Source organism: Phragmites australis, chromosome 19, assembly GCF_958298935.1.
Source record: "Phragmites australis chromosome 19, lpPhrAust1.1, whole genome shotgun sequence".
NCBI classification, from domain to species: Eukaryota; Viridiplantae; Streptophyta; class Magnoliopsida; order Poales; family Poaceae; genus Phragmites; species Phragmites australis.
The window spans coordinates 18432536-18438694 of NC_084939.1; positions in this window are offsets into that span (position 1 = coordinate 18432536).

Below are 6159 nucleotides of genomic sequence, written 5' to 3' on the forward strand. Positions count from 1 at the left end.
TATACTATGCTGAGAGTAAGCAAATTACTTGGCTAGGTCTAACCCATATCACGCTTGTGGTTGTACTATAAACACAGAAATATCACCCCATTAACCGGTCCTTAGATTTGAGCAAGACTACCACTTTCCCATCACACACCAACCTCATCATACCACTTGATTAAATCCCTATGCCATGTTGCTACAAAAATTATTTCATCATATTTTTATGATTGTTGCATATGACCATTATCAATTTCATAGATCATTAATCATGATTACCATTCCAAAGCAAGGCTAAGCATCATCTACCCTTCTATAACCCAAAATCATATTAAGGCGATAAGGATAATAAGGGAAAACTAGGGTAAAGTCTAACTCTTGAGATTCCCAACAAATTATTAACATGCATGTTTATAAAACAAAACTGGGATAAAAATGATCAAGAACACAACTTGCCTTCACTCGACTCAGTTGGGCCTTCATAAATGTCTTGGTCTTGAAGTCCTTCTATCTCCTTCAGAACATTGACTAATCGCGTAAACTATCGACAAACAACACAAAGGAAAACACTAAGAACAGTATACCAAACATAATCAAAACACTATGGTTAGATGGGTATGATTTTAGAGAAGAAATTTAGATGCAAGAATCGTCTAAGTTGGAGTTAGGATGAAAGATAACGACTTTCAGAAGATGGATTAGGCTGAAAAGGAAAGACTGATTTACCGAAGTTATCTTCCTATAGGAAAAGGTTTATTGCACAATCATTGTGTTTGACTTTATGAAAGGTTCAAAAGGTGAGCTGAGGTCTAGCCTCAACCATCTATGATGGATCAAATGGCTAGAGGTTGTGCTTCCGGGTTAAGGATACTACTAGTGACTCTGCGTGGTGATGGTAACTCGGGTTTCGTCGGAGACGACGATCGGGCGCATGGCCACTGACATCGATGCTAGGCTTTGGTAGTGTTTTAGTGAAATGAGGGAAGCATGGCGTAGAATATGGAAAGGCTAACTCAAATGTATAGTTATTTTTGGAAGGGGTCATCCAAGGTAGCGACGAAACAGCGACGACTGCTGCTAAGTTTGGTGGTGACTGCGAACAGATGTAGCAACGAAGATGCTTGCATTCCTGAAGATTGGCTATGAATTTTGAGGAATCGTCTGAACAGAGACGTTCATATATCCCAGGAACAAAATTCAACAGCACGAGTTTGGGTAGATCATTCCCTGAGAGGAAGAACGATCAACAGAAATGAGATGGTTGATGGCTGTGGCATGTTGCGGTTGGTAGCCGCGTTTTGGTCGTGTCACTGCACAACTAGTGAAGGGAACATAGGGTCATGTAGATGTCTCCATGTGACATGTCGCGATGCAGATGGCACATCCATGCAGCTTCTAGAGTAACAGGGAACACGATAGCAAACTCGGTGCGTGCGAAAAATGTGTCCAGAAACTGAACAGCAGGCATGTTGACCTTGATCTTGGCAGTTTGGCTGATCTAATGGACAACCGGGTTTGTGAGGGCATGGGTAACATCATGGGTCATGCACTGGTGAAAGCGCATGGCGATTTGAACTCTATTCAGCCGGGAACATCGATGCCAATCGATGATGGCGCAGATATATGCGATGGCGACGATCGTGGTGGCGTAGAACGGGCTTTGGTCGGGGCTAGGGCTTGGCTAGGGACTTAGTATGATGGTAAAACAGGGGCAAGGAAGGATAAGGAGGGGTCCTCACCTTACTTTTACGATCGGGGAAGGAAGATTCATGGAGACGACGACGTAGCGCATCACGGGCGGCGACGGCGGGGACACCGGCGAATGGCGGCGCACGGGCAAGGCTGCTGTGGCGGCTAGGACTTGGAGGGATGTAAAAGGGGTAGGGGAGGACGTTCAACACCTATTTATAGGTCTAGGGGCGGCGGGTTGAGGTGGAGTCCAAGCCGAACACGATTTAGATTCGAGTTCGAGTCGGTTATGATTTTCTTTTTCATAACTCTTTATTCTGAGGACGATATCTCCACCGTTAGGAATCCAAATTGGACGTTTCTAGACTCTAAATTGTGGTTCTCAAAAATATCTACAACTTTAGTATTCATTGGAACTTCTGAAAATGCAATTTGATTTCATAAAATTCGTCACAGATAAACTGTTTGAACTGAGACTTATCTGCACAGCATTGATTTCGGGGGCCATAACTCCTAGATCCATTATCTAAAAGGGGACTTCCATAGATTCAAATAGAAGCTCTCGACGAGGCCTACAACTTTGATATTGTCAAGATTTGCATTTAAGGCTATCTTGAATTCCAAAATTGCATAGGAAGATGAGGTTGTCCAGGACTCTGCGAATATCCACAGATTTCATGTATCATTTGTGTTGGGCCTTCTAGATTACTTGTATGCCAGCCAAGGGCTTGGGCTTAGGTAGGATTAGGTCCAAAGGCACTTTAGGCATATCTAGGGTTTTAGAAAAAACTTTTGCAGAGAAATTTGAATAGGGTTTGAATTGAATTGAGCTTGAAGTGAATTTGAGAGAAACAAAAACTGAGGTTGACAAGAATGGAAGTAGATAAGGAATTTAAATTTCGATTTGGGTAGAATTTGACAAAGAGAAGAGATTTGATTTAAACAAGAATTTGGATAAGATTTGAATTGAACTATAGAAGGATCAAGTATGATCAATGATTGAATAGATGATGAATTCAAGAATTTTGAATTCAACCATTAAGATCCTTAACCTACTCACTATTGAATTTTGTAAAAATATTTACAAAACCTTTTTCGCTCCAGAACACCAAAGAGAAGAAAAAGAACTCTAATGCATTTACCTGGCCCCTAGTAAAACTCAGCATGCAATGCACAAGAAATAATAACCTAGGTTGCTTGATTGTTTATGAAAATAGGTTTTAAACTGCTCTACTGGTGAAGCTACTCACTAAAGTTGGAAAATTTTAAAAAGTTATAAAATCTTAGAAAGTAGGGTGTTACACACATATATTTGGTGTTCCATAGCCACAAAGTTGAAGGTAGTAAAGATCAAAGCAATCATCATAAGATTTAGGGCTTGACTAATGCTAGTTTAAGCCTAGTGTGCATTTAGCTAAGTGATTAGCCTAGAGTTGGATCAAGTGAGTGGTTCACACTTGTAACTCTTGGTGTTTGCTGACACCTATACAACTTCGCAGCGTTTGTGTTTTGCGAGACGCTCCGAGAAGGTTGTGGAGCAGTCGCAAGCTTTGTGAGCTGGAGAAGTGGCCCATGTCAAAGTGACGAAGCACTACCATTGTGTAGATTGCGGTGAGCATCCAAGGTGAGGCCTAGTATGAGACTTACCAAAGTGTGAGGAGCCATAACGGCTAGAATCCTTGGAGTAGCCGACCGTGGAGCTTAGCCGTTGCGAGGGGCTTCAACATGGTGTAGAAGTGCGCGTCAACTCACTGATACCACGAAAAAAAGTTATCGTGCCAAGTTTGTATTCTCTCTACCTTTTACATTTCGCGTTTAGTTATTGCACTTACTATTCTGCATTTGACTTTCTAGAATTATCATGTGTAGTTCATAGGATTAGTTTTTAATCCCTCGAGTCCAAAAAAGTATCATTTTGGGTTGTGTGTAGTCAACTGTTTCAAACTTTAGCTACAAATTACTTTGTATGTATTTAATTTAGATACTTGAAAATGACACGTGTAGATTTGTCTCGAAAAATACTTTCATAATAATATACTTTTGCTATATTTTATCAATATATTATAACAAAAAATAGTAGTCAAAGTTATATTTTGGTGACCATGTCAATGTGCAAAATGACACTTATTTCGGACCGTAAGGAGTAAGGTGCAAAGCTTTATATCGATAGACTAGAAACATTAGATAAACCTAGATCATTCTTAGATAGAAATTGATTTATGTTTATCTTGATGAAATTGAGCCAATAGTTATATAATCCTTAATTCAACCTGGCATCACCAGTTCTTATACTAGCTCAATGTCAGTGAAAGAGTGTGGTTGAGGGTAACGTATGAGTTGACTCCACTTGCCGAGGTTGGTGGGTTGAGATTTGATACCACACAATACAGAACTCAACAAACCAGGGGCATCGGTTCACCGAATCGAAGGTTCAAATCAAAGGTCGTTGAGAACATGTCCTTAGTCTCACTACATTGGTGTAAGTGGCGTAGGCAAAAGTTTTGCCGATCGACATTTCGATGGTACTATGAAAGAAATGCCAACTGATTATTGTTTTGCTGACTGATGTATGTTTCCTTACCTATAGATTTTCCCAACTGATGGTTCCTTGCGACTAACATAATTACCAACAAACTATCCAACGCCTAGCATTCAGATGATTTGGTAAATAATGAAACAATTTATGCAGTATTGATATGGATTAGTACTATACATGACTCATAATTAACTTTAATCTACAATTAATTATCATCCACCAAAGGAATCACAAATGCAAGCAGTCAAGCAATCTGTACACGACCAAGTATAGCCCAAAATAAATATCACACATATCAAGCTTGAAATACCCTTCGATATCGGCACTGAACATACAAATCTTGCTCACAAATTTGTCCTTTCAAGCAATCAACATAGCACATGTTTGACTAAAAGCTCACAATAGTTTAGTGCTAGGTTCTACTACAAAAGTACAGCAATGAAGCTACATATATAGATCATTTGTCTTGCACACACCCATCATTTTTGTGTATACAATCAGCTACAAAAGTATCCAAAACCAAAAGATGCATCAACAGCAAGTTGTACTATCAAGCACAAAAGGGTAGCTTTCTGTCATTAGACTGGTGTGAATAATTTAGCTGCTAGTAATTAGCGCGCAACACTTCCTGAAAAATAATATTACCAAGCAATTAGTGTAGTTCACGACAATGGGACGATGCCATTGCTAACCTTCAGCCATCACAAATATCATTAATTAGAAACTATGATCATTACACATCAAAACAGAAACGAGGTCAAGTGTAGTTTATTACTCTCTTGTATGGCCACACAATCGACATCATATGAGCATCAGCCATAGTCTCCATATCGGCATAGGGATGAGGCAGAACAACATCCCTTTTGAGCACAACATTCGCAACAACTTCACAAAATTGCCTTCCAATGGATTGACCTCCCAGTATGGTGCTTGGATTAGTTGAAATAATTGTTCCCTTAGCCACAGGTAGATTAGATGTTAACATGGCATATAATATGACATATGTTCCAACATGATGCAAATGATTTATGAGAATTGAATCAATGCATGAAACAACTATGAAATAACAAGTAGAAAATATGTCGAAAGGATGAGAATATTACAAGTGCATCATGTGCAAAGTACAGGGCATCATTATTCCATGGTGTGGTTGTATTGTTCCTTGAAGGAATTGATGGGGCTGCAGCATGCCTCTGGCCAAGCAAGTTCTGATCCTCCTCATCATAGTGCTCATTTTCGCCAAAAGCACACTCTTCATCACCTTGATCTTCATGCTATTCCACATCACCAATTTCATTAGACCTTGTGTCCTACATCAAACATTTGAAGAATATACAAGAGATAAATGAATATAGGCTAACATTCTTATGTGCTTCAACAAAGTGTAGTATTGTACCACATGCTGCCATGAATTAGAACCATGTTGTGACATGGATTCCACATTTGGCTTTTCATGCTCCATCCTTTGCTCCCACAAGTCCATTCGAGCCTGCATTTGATCTATGCGTTGTTCTAGAGTAGCTTTCATACTTACATGCATCCTAAACAACTCATGAAAAGTTTCATGATGCATGCATCTAATCTCTTGTTTATTTTGAAGACCAATTGAGGAGAGATAGAGAGCATGGTTTCTGCAAAGGCCAATGATCACTTTAGCAAACAAGGGAAAGTAATCAGGAAATACTAACTGATTTGGATGGCTTACTTCAAGTATGTTCTATATTGGCATAGTTGAACATGACATATCTATGTGCTTGCAACCATGTCTTGTGGTCTAAATTCACAATGGACTTTCCTATCAATCCTTGACCAATGTTGTGGAAAAAAGGATTTGTACTACAAATTTCTATTTGCAGCCCTTCATCATTCCTAACTCGCCGGTTAAACTGAGTCTCATCTTGTAAATAGCGAGAACAATGTCTGAGACTCTCATCAAACAAAGAACCCTCCAT